This window comes from Syngnathus scovelli, chromosome 5 (genome assembly GCF_024217435.2).
Source record: "Syngnathus scovelli strain Florida chromosome 5, RoL_Ssco_1.2, whole genome shotgun sequence".
NCBI classification, from domain to species: domain Eukaryota; kingdom Metazoa; phylum Chordata; class Actinopteri; order Syngnathiformes; family Syngnathidae; genus Syngnathus; species Syngnathus scovelli.
In genome coordinates, this window is record NC_090851.1 from 11,274,794 (window position 1) to 11,285,849 (window position 11,056).

Here is an 11,056-nt window from a genome sequence, read left to right on the forward strand (position 1 = left end):
CCTCCTGACCTTTGATGTCACTTCTGGGCCTATGTGTGATGTTTCTTAATGCCGTGTGTTATAGCTTGGTTTTTGGACTTTTAGAGTGTGATTGTAATTGACTACAAGTGTATATATATATATATATATATATATATATATATATATATATATATATATATATATATATATATATATATATATATATATATATATATATATATATATATATATATATATATATCAAGGTCAATCAAGGAGGTGGTTTTCTGTGGGAAGCCAACATTGTTTTCATGCAAAATACACACATAGTGACAGGTTGTTCATACCTAGCGCAAATACTCCCTTAAGTTGGTCTATTTGGAACATCTATAAATATAATGAACCATGAATATAGTGATCCATCAGTATGCGGCGTTCTGAATGAGCAGCAGCTAATTGTGCTTTTAAAATAAGCATGCAACTTTTCAATCTGGACATTTTTCAGAGGGTAGAAGAATGTTTTATTGATATCAATTTGGTATGACAGCTGAAAGTTAGGTCGGATTCTATCATCACACCAGGTTTTGGACTTGGTCTTTGGTTTTTAAAGACAGTAACCTCAGTTTTTATCCATCCATCATTCGAGCCGCTTCATCCTCACGAAGGTCGCGGGGGTGCTGGAGTTAATCCCATCTGTCAACGGGGGTTGCGGGTACATCTTTAACTGGTCACCAGCCAATTGGGGGGCACTCAAAGACCAATAACCATTCACATTCACTCACACCTCGGGACAATTTGGAGTGGTTGGCCTACTATGCATGTTTTTGGAATGTGGGAGGAAACCAGAGCACCCGGCGGAAACCCACACAGGCAAGAGGAGAACATGCAGATTACTTGGTTAAATTAAATGAAATTTTGGTACATCTTGTTAGTTATTTGTTTTAGACAGTGACATTAGGAGCTCAGATGAACAGTAGTAATTTGGGTTCACTGCTACCTATACTTTCATTGCATGTTTTCTGCAGTCATGATCATCAACATGGTCTGTCATGGTTAAGAAGGAGCTGAATCAAAAGGTAGATCAGTCACACAACTTTTGTCTCAGCTGGTCTGGGAATGACAAGGTATCCATGGAAGAGCTTGGCAAAGTGGGCGGGTAGAGAGAAGTCTGAACTTCCCAGGTTGAACTTCCCAGGTTGCTTCCCGCACAACCTGATAAACTGAGGAAAATGGATAGATTAATGGATGGCATGCTGTCATTCAAAGGATCAAACGATCTTTGCTTGTCCTGCTGAAATGAAGCTCTTAATGGCTGGTCATCTCTTGCCTGTGAGCCAGTGTATATTACTGTGACAAAGCCAAGTTCAACTAAGGTTGAATGCCAATATGGGGATGGATTTCATCTGTATTTGGTTTTGGCTGTGTCACTTTTCACATCACTCAGTGACAGTATGCACTGTATCTAGCTACTTGCTTCTACGTACAGAAGCAGAGGCTGCAGTATAGAAAACAAACAAGGACCCGAGACTATGAAAGCATTTCAACACAAGGAGACAGCAGTTCTTATAATGTATCTGTGTGTGACACATTGGTGAACACAAACTCCCCCCCTGCACCATTACTTCAACTGTGCTTACCTGGCACAAAGCTGCACACACGCACTTACACACAAACGGACACACTCACACACAAACAAAGACACACACACACGCCAATGACAATCATTGCCATCTGTGATTGGCTGGCAAACGGTTCAGGGTGTCCCCTGCCTACTGCCCGGTGACTGCTGGGATAAGCTCCAGAGCGCCCGCTACCCCCATGGGGACAAAGCAATACAGAAAATGGATGGTATGGATGGATAATAATGCATCAGATTTCTACTACACTTTTCAGGACAGAAGGGTCAATGCCAGTATGTGCCTACGGCCACTCCCACCACTACCAAACATTCACATCACCAGTGTGAGTGACAGTAGAGGCAAGGTGGGTGAAGTTTCTTGCCCAGGGTCACAACAACACAACTTGGACAGAGCAGGTTTTGAACAGCCGACTTTTTGCTTACTGTACGACCTGTTCTATATCATTAGCCACGGCCACCCTCATTGCCAAACACTAATATCCCACCCCCACAGGGACAGCAGCCGATCAAGAACTATCTAAACACTGGAGATAAATTTACCATTTACCGTATTTTCCGGACTATAAGTCGCTCCAGAGTATAAGTCGCACCAGCCATGAAATGCCCCAAAAAGTGAAAAAAAACATATATAAGTCGCTCCGGAGTATAAGTCGCATTTTGGGGGACAATTTATTCCACAAAATCCCACACCAAAAACAGTCATGAATGAGCAACAACAGGCTAAACGATAGCAACAACAGGCTAAACGATAGGTATGCTAACGTGACAAACACAAACAAAGAGCTGAGAACGGGCCTGATGTAACATATAGAGTGATTAAGTACAACTATTACATGAATAACATGTTTATAAAACCATCGGTGTCACTCCAATTCATTAAATCCATCGATCGTTCGATACGATAGCAACAGGCTAAACGATAGGTATGCTTACGTGACAAACACAAACGAGGAGCTGAGAACGCGTCTGACGTAACATATAGAGTGATTTAGGACAACTATTACATAAATGACATGTTTATAAAACCATCGGTGTCACTCCAATTCATTAAATCCATCGATCGTTCGATACGATAGCAATAGGCTAAGCGATAGGTATGCTAACGTGACAAACACAAACGAAGAGCTGAGAATGGGCCTGACGTAACATATAGAGTTATTAAAGAAACGATTACATGAATAACACGTTTATAAAATCATCGGTGTCACTCCAATTCATTAAATCCATCGATCGTTATTTGTCAACAATGGGTGCGCGCGGCTGAGGGCGCTTGCAATTCAAAATATTCCACAGGCTCATATAACGATAGATAAACTATATTTCAAATAACTATAATATAAGCAATAATATTATCAAACCATCCGTGCACTTTAAAACCATTAAATCCATCGATCAAATTCCTCGTCCTTTGTCAACATCGTCGCACGTGCGCCCTGACGTCAGCCTCGTCTTTATTCCACAGATCTAGTATATAACTATATTGTAGCGTTAACAAAGTACAAGGATAGACGTGGGTTTGGTAAACGGCTCTTTATTAAACAAAACAAACCTGTGGCGGCGTGGACTTCCAGACACGAGAGCTCCACGGCATAGGACCGGGCGTGCGTAATGGCCATGTCCGAGCCCCATGCATGGTTCGCGGACAGCCACTCAGCCGAGCACCGGCCCCCGACTCAGTAGAGTAGGACCGGGCGTGCGTAAAAGCCATAATAGTTTTTCAAACCTTCTATGTCACTCCAAATCCTTAATTCCTTCAAACTCTTCGTCCTCCGTGTCACTTAGAAATGATCACCGCTAATGATGCCGGTAGTCCTTACGTGGGTACGTTTGTCCTTTATGTAAACAACCGCCGCGCCGTGCCACTGACGTCACTTGAAATAGTAATCCCGTGGTACATCACGGTTCTCCAAACTTTCTTTCTGCTGCTCGATTACTGTTTTCAGCTGCATATTTTACAACTTGAAGTTTGTAATCTGGAAAATATGAGTTTCTTTTTGGTGCCATTTTTCTTAAACCCACCCAGTTGATGAGTCACGGCCAACGGTGAAATTTAGAGCGCCCTCATCCAGTTTCGTCTAAAAATATATATTTTTTCAGATGTAGTTTTTTGTTTTGTTTATTTGGTTGTTTTATCAAAGTCAAAGTCTGCTTTATTGTCGATTTTTTTTCATATACCAAGACACACAAAGAGATTGAAATTACGTTCCCACTATCCCTCGGTGAGATAGTACGCATATGCATACAAGCAACACAAAAAAAAAAGACAAGAAGGCACGAACAATGAATAAATAAGAGTGTTGAATAAATGATAAATAAACAAATAATAGTAAAAAATAATGATAAATATAAGAGGAGCAAAAATGGAGCAAGTGTTCATACAGCAGACAGTGGACTTGGATATGGTGCTTTAAAGTGTTAATTGCTTTATTTGATGTTTTTTATGTTTTGAATATGTTCAAGATAAAGATATAAAAGCATGTGAAGTGATCAACTATACTAAAAATAACATGCGAAGTGGTCAACTATACTTGTAAGTAAGTGATGTCTTAATGATCAAGTAAAAATTTGTGAAAAAAAAACATGTATAAGTCGCTCCTGAGTATAAGTCGCCCCCCCCCCCCCCCACCCAAACTATGAAAAACACCGCGACTTATAGTCCGGAAATTACGGTAGTTTTTAAATGATAGCACTTTGACTGCTGCTTGTAGTTTAGCCTTTTGTTTGAAACTTAAGTCAGCCATGTCACTGGCTGAGAAAGCGAGGTGTGGTTTGTTCCTATGTGAATTATTCTTGCACAACAGTTGGGCAGAAGCCTACCGGCTCACTCACAACCACATTCTCATTAAATATGGAGATGACAGATTTACATGGTTTAATTTTGCACTTGATGGGTTGGCAGATATTCACAAGAAAAATACTTTATTATCACTATATTACAAACATTCAAAAGTCAATTTTCCATGTCTCCTTCAAAATTGAGAGAACTTATTTGTAAGGTGTTTGTCAGTGTCTTGCTTTTCCTTCGTGTGTAACAGTCTCCCAATTATCTCTCTTACCACCCACAAAAACTTTTCTCAACTGTTGCAAAAATAATAGCCATAATGATAGATGTGCACTTTGCCGTTAGCGTATCCCACACAAAAATACAGACAATAGCACTATCACACAGACACCTACACATCCACATAGACGACAGACATTATCTTGAGCTGATGGATCATTTAAATGGCATTTTCATCCACATTCTGAGAATTGTTGATGTTATTTTTACAAGATACTTATCTTGCAGTCTTCTCAGAATCACTGACAATTTTTCAGTTTTACGTACATGAAACATATGGGTATATGTGGCAATTCTAATTCAACATCAGGCCTTGAGTATTATGTGGGGATTAAGTACATAAGCTATTGAATAGTTAAATATGTTAGGCATCGACCCACATGACACTCATGCATTGGTTCTGTAAGGTTCCCAAAATGTAGAACTAATAAACCTACGTCACTTATGCACCTGAAGTCAGCACAAGCAATGCTTGCTTACATTTGAATGCAGATGAACATTCCGGATGTTTCGAGTTGTTTTTCTGATGTTTTATCACAGTCAGAGAGCATAATAACATATTACTAATATTACTTTATGATTCAATCCAGACAGAATAAAAAATGAATTGAATCACATAAATTGACAATTAAATTTTCGCAACCAACAGCAGATAGAATATTAAATAAAATGTTGAGAGTGGAGGCAAATAAGCTCTAGAAAGTGTGATAAAGTTAATAAGATGTAAGTGCAATTGAGAATACAGGTGCAGGCAAAAAGCAAAGCTAGACATACTGGACAACATTTTTGATCCAGATTCTGAGTCAGCGGTCTATGAACCAATATGAAGAACGATTCGCAACTCTCGTCATATGACATTCACATTCATTTTTGGTGGGTCATTTATTAGGTCAGTACTAATGAATGTTCTAATCAAATGTAGGCAGAGTTGTGATTGCATTTGCCAATCTCCAAGTCGGTCTATGCACATTGTGCCCAGGTAGAGTAGGTGACTCATTCTACGAATATGTTGCAATCTTTATTTATTTTTATTTTTTTTTCGAGGCAGAGGACAAATCACAATGCTCGATTTTTAGCAATCGTCAATTTGTACTTGGCCACAGATGGCAAACATTTGGTGAATATTTGCTACTTTGAAAAACCCCTGCTCAAAATGCAACATTTGCTGCTTTCGACAACACTCGAAATTGTTGGCCCCTCAGTAGGATAAGGAGCTTCAGGGCCCAGTTATTCAAAAGTATTCTGTATGGATTTTGGATAATGGATTGGATCAGTTCTTGTAAATGTATTGTCCAAAAGCTGTGCAGGTAATCAGAGCAAGTATTTATGTACAATTATGTGACATCTTCAGTTAGCCTACTATGAATTACCACCAAACATTTGATTAATAATGTTCATTTGTCTTTGAAATCATTCTTGTATATCCTAATAAAGCCTTAAACTCCTTCTTGGGAAATAATTATTAACAAGAGAATTGTCTCAACATCTTTGCTGTAATTGAAATGGATATTAACCAACATTTAAAATAGTTTAGCCTTTCAACCTCTTTTATATTCACGTTGGTTATCAAAAGTGACTCTTGTATCACTCACCACATTAGCATAAATATATATTTTATTTAAATAAATATTGAAGCCATTAAATCCGTCAAACGAAAGGGAATCGTTTCCAACACTATACAGTAATTTATACGGTTTGTAATGTTTTCTTGATCCGTGAATGTTTCATTTTAGCAGTCGTAACAATTTAACCTCAGCCATTTACATGGAAATGTTTTATTAACATACTTTTTAAACTGTGAGCACAATCACTGTCCTTTACAAACAATACAGGATTAATGAAATTGCTTACTGTGGGTATCTTGCATACTGTTATGGAACATAATAATAGTGATTTGAATGTGCAAAGCATACAAGTAAAGCTTTTGGAGTTTATATTGAACCATAGCCATAAACCTACCTCGTAATAAAAGAAATCATAAAGGATGCATGCTTGCATGGCATAGATTCATTAATGTTTTTCTCAGTCAGCATATTTTGTTGACAGAAAAAAAAATACGTCTAGGCATGATTCTAACAGCAATTGAGATCACAACAAGGGCCTAGATCAGGGGTGGACAAACTTTTTGACTTGCGGGCCGAATTGGATTCTAAATTTTGACTGCGGGGCCGAACCAGGAGCAGATGGATGTAGTGTTTGTGTGAAGTATTATAAATGACATGTAAAGGTCATTGCATAGAAGGTTTTGGCCTTTAGTACGTAGTAAAGCATGGATATTCGAAAAAAAAAGCTATTTATTAGTAGCATTAAACAAAATATTTCACCCAAAGACTACTATCAGTGATTCTCATTAAATACGACACTGTTATTTTGAATAACAGTTTCCATCACTTCAGCGGCTGCAGGTCAGATTTATGAAAGATGTTTATCTAATGAGGCGAAATCACATAAAACGGCAAACATTCCGACCAAATACATCATCTTAAAGAATCACTAAAAGAATACATCTAAATAAAGTAATAAAGAATCAAATCGGCAACACGGTGACGGATATCTGAAAATCAGAGCAGAGCTTTAACTCACAAACACCTGGTGACAGAGATGAGTAAACGGCAAACACTTTCTTAAAGTCGGCCTTAAAACTTTTAAAAGTTAAGATTAGTCGCAAACAGGTGGTGCATCTATCTCCTTGAACATCCTGCATTGTTTGAAAATGAGAATGGCCGCTAGTTTCAATCCCTGCTATTTGTAAAAATTATTTTCCAAATGCTTGTTTTTTTTTTTTTTTTTTTTACAACAAACGAGAGAAACTCCCCTTTATTTTCAGTGGGAACAGTGTTGTTGGTCTCCCTTTTTTTGCTAGTGCTAAATAGTCTGGAGTAAAATTTGTTGTGGCAATTCTTAGGATAGAGCCGAGGTGTTGGTCCGTTAAACCTAGATCTGTGACGGGGCTTGTTGATGTTCACGTGGCTGAACGTCTGCTCACACGCGTCGGTAGAGCCAAATTGTCCACTCTTTTTTAAAGACTCGGTCGGCTCTCAGTGTCAGCCTTTCTTCTCCTTGGGCCACTCATTTTAATGGAAGGATTCCAGGGGAAGGATTGTGCGTGCGTGGCTTTAGCGTAAAACTGTATCTGAAAGCTCAGCGTGCAAATCACGAGAATGCTCACAGCCCCACACTCAAAATTCGGCATTGATAGAAATAGAGCGCAGAGTGCATGGGGTCCGTACTACTGAGTACGTACACGCACTTGTGAGTGAACAAAGATCTTTCTGACACGGCTTCCGGGAGTAAATGCACGGGCGGGCGTTTCCCCATCTACTGGGGAAACACAGTCATTGCAGGGAAAATGACAAAAAAAATGTTTCATAATACAATTTATTCAGGTCTGGCGGGCCGGATTAAACGACCCCGTGGGCCGGATGTGGCCCGCGGTCTGTAGTTTGCCCATAGCTGGGCATCCATCTAGGCCCTGGATGGATGGATGGATGGATGGATGGATGGATGGATGGATGGATGCATGGATGGATGGATGGATGGATGGATGGATGGATGGATGGATGGATGGATGGATGGATGGATGGATGGATGGATGAGGGAGGGAGATAGATAGATAGATAGATAGATAGATAGATAGATAGATAGATAGATAGATAGATAGATAGATAGATAGATAGATAGATAGATAGATAGATAGATAGATAGATAGATAGATAGATAGATAGATAGATAGATAGATAATGCTGTAATTAGAAGTAAAATGGTTCATGATAGATAGATAGATAGATAGATAGATAGATAGATAGATAGATAGATAGATAGATAGATAGATAGATAGATAGATAGATAGATAGATAGATAGATAGATAGATAGATAATGCTGTAATTAGAAGTAAAACGGTTCATGAATGACCTCTCCACACTATGAAACAAGTGAAACTGATTTGACAAAGATCTCGCAGTCAGTGCCTAAAGTCAAGGACATTCCTGATTGAATTAGTGTCATTTCAGAGCATTTGCATGAATTTCCTGCAGAATTGCCCTACACCAAGAGCAAAGCCTCTATATGACACACACGAAAATTAACCTTGTTATTATAGCCACAACCAAGTCAAAATATATTTCATTGGGTGTTTTATTTTCCCTTGTCACCCTAAAGGAGCTATGTCTGTGTGTGACATAAATAGTGAACTATATATGAACTCTCATGAAAAACATCTGAATGTTGTTTTTCAAGGTTCTTGGTAGGAAATGCGGCATAGTTTGGCATTTGGCATAAAGTTATGATGATTGCCTTTTTTGTAGCACTATATATATATATATATATATATATATATATATATATATATATATATATATATATGAGATATTGTGGAAATAAAATGTAATCATATCAATTGAAGCAATGCAACAAGTGACTTCTGCCAACTAAATAAAATGTCACGTCTTCTCATGGTCACAACACAACCATGCACATACACTCATACAGTCAATACACACGACTAGGCATACACACTGTCAATGTCACAAGTGCAGAACTGGTCACCCCAGCCCCCAAACAAGTAGCTTGCGGCCATTCGTGAGCAACAAAACAGACAAGGAGCGAGTGAGAGGACAGCAATGGAGAAACAGGAAGAAGTGATGGGAGCGAAAGGACAAGGTGCAACAGCGCTCTGAGCCATGGCGTTGCCACAAACAGCAAATGATGAAAGCGGGCAAGGTCACAAGTCATTGACATTGGTGACAGTTTTGCTAATTAGTGACTTCATTTGAGAAGCAACTTTCTAATGGAGCAATTTTTTGCAGATTAATCCCAGTTACCTTTTTTATATTTCACAATGAAAAAATGATTTAAAAAAAAACAGCCATTGTTTGTCTTGTTACCCGAAGGACTAGCTCCAGCACATCCCAGGGCTAAGCCAGAAATGTTGCAACCCGGGTGACATACTCAAAGTGATTAATGGCTTGTGGGTTTATGAAGGAGGCAGCTCGTAACCACGATACCTTAACTGAATTGAACAACTGACTAGCATCACTTAATTAATATGTCATGGTAATATTCTTCTATTTAGTCAAGAGATTGTGCTGTCTTCTCTGAACAGTTATGAGGGACCTATTGGGACTGCTGTTTCTCATACTCCCGAGTCCCCGACTCGCATCGCACCTCATCTGCGTTGACCGTTCACAATGTGAGACGGCTCTTCAAACAAGAGAAGACTAAAGTTGCCGGGCCGAGCTGTGCTTTTCCCTCTTGCGTGAAAATCTGCGCTGATCGGCTGGCCAGCAGCTCTTCAGTTACCCTTGAAGCTATGTGTTCCATCCTTTAGTTAGCTTAACGCCTGGTATAACGTACCTATCAACAAAAACAAAAAATGCCCTATATTTCCTGATTTCAAATTAGCTCTCAGCCTCACTGGTGCCCCTGTCAGTCAAAAGTAATGTACAAGAGCTGACCTGAAAACAGCTCTGCCTCCGGGCAATTTGTTATGCTCCCTCCCCAGTGAGTGCTTTTTAGACTGGTGTTGCCCAGAGTTGTCTTGAGTCTATTAGTTCACAGTATATTTACAGCCAAATGCCCAGAGACCCGCCTCTGTAATGTTGTTTGGGGGTTATAAGAGCAGAAATTGAATGAAAACCATTGCACCACATGCATAATTCATGGACATCATTATCAAGCACACCCATACGCGCAGATAAATGCACACATAAAAACACAAGCGAACGCATGCGGGCGAATACAAACAGGCGAGCGCATGAGCACACAGGTCATTATGTGCACTTATTAGAAGGCATTTTCGGTCATTTGTACTCGCGTTGAATTTGAGCCAATTGTCCCAGCATGGAGTCTTTTCAGGAATAATAACAGAACAAGAACATCACACGTAGGGTTAAGACCTACTTCAACAATGGAAGCTACAAAAGAAGAGCAATAAATGGCAAATGGGCTGTACTTGTATAGCACTTTTCTACCAAAGCGCTTGACAATGCTTCCTCATTCACCTACTGATGAAATGCCATCAAGAGAAACTTGAGGTTCAGTGTCTTGCTCAAGGACACTTGGACATTGTCACAATGCCTGGAGCGTGAACCCCAAACCTCATGGTTGGGAGATGACCACTCTACCACTGAGCCAGCTGCCATAAAGGTGGGCACTTATCCAATCTAGAAATAAAAAACAGTGGACGGAAATGTCAGCTTTACCAAGAAAAGAGCCTTACCAACCAAATTTATATGTTTTTTACTCACTGTTACATAAAAAAGTTTGAGAGACAAGGAGGCAGGTAACATAAAAATTAAGATGAACTATTTGATCTTAATATTGCTGCTTACCATCTGACATCACTTCAGCAGCCTATGATGTAGTGCAGGGGTGACAAACTCATTTTTTTTTTGCG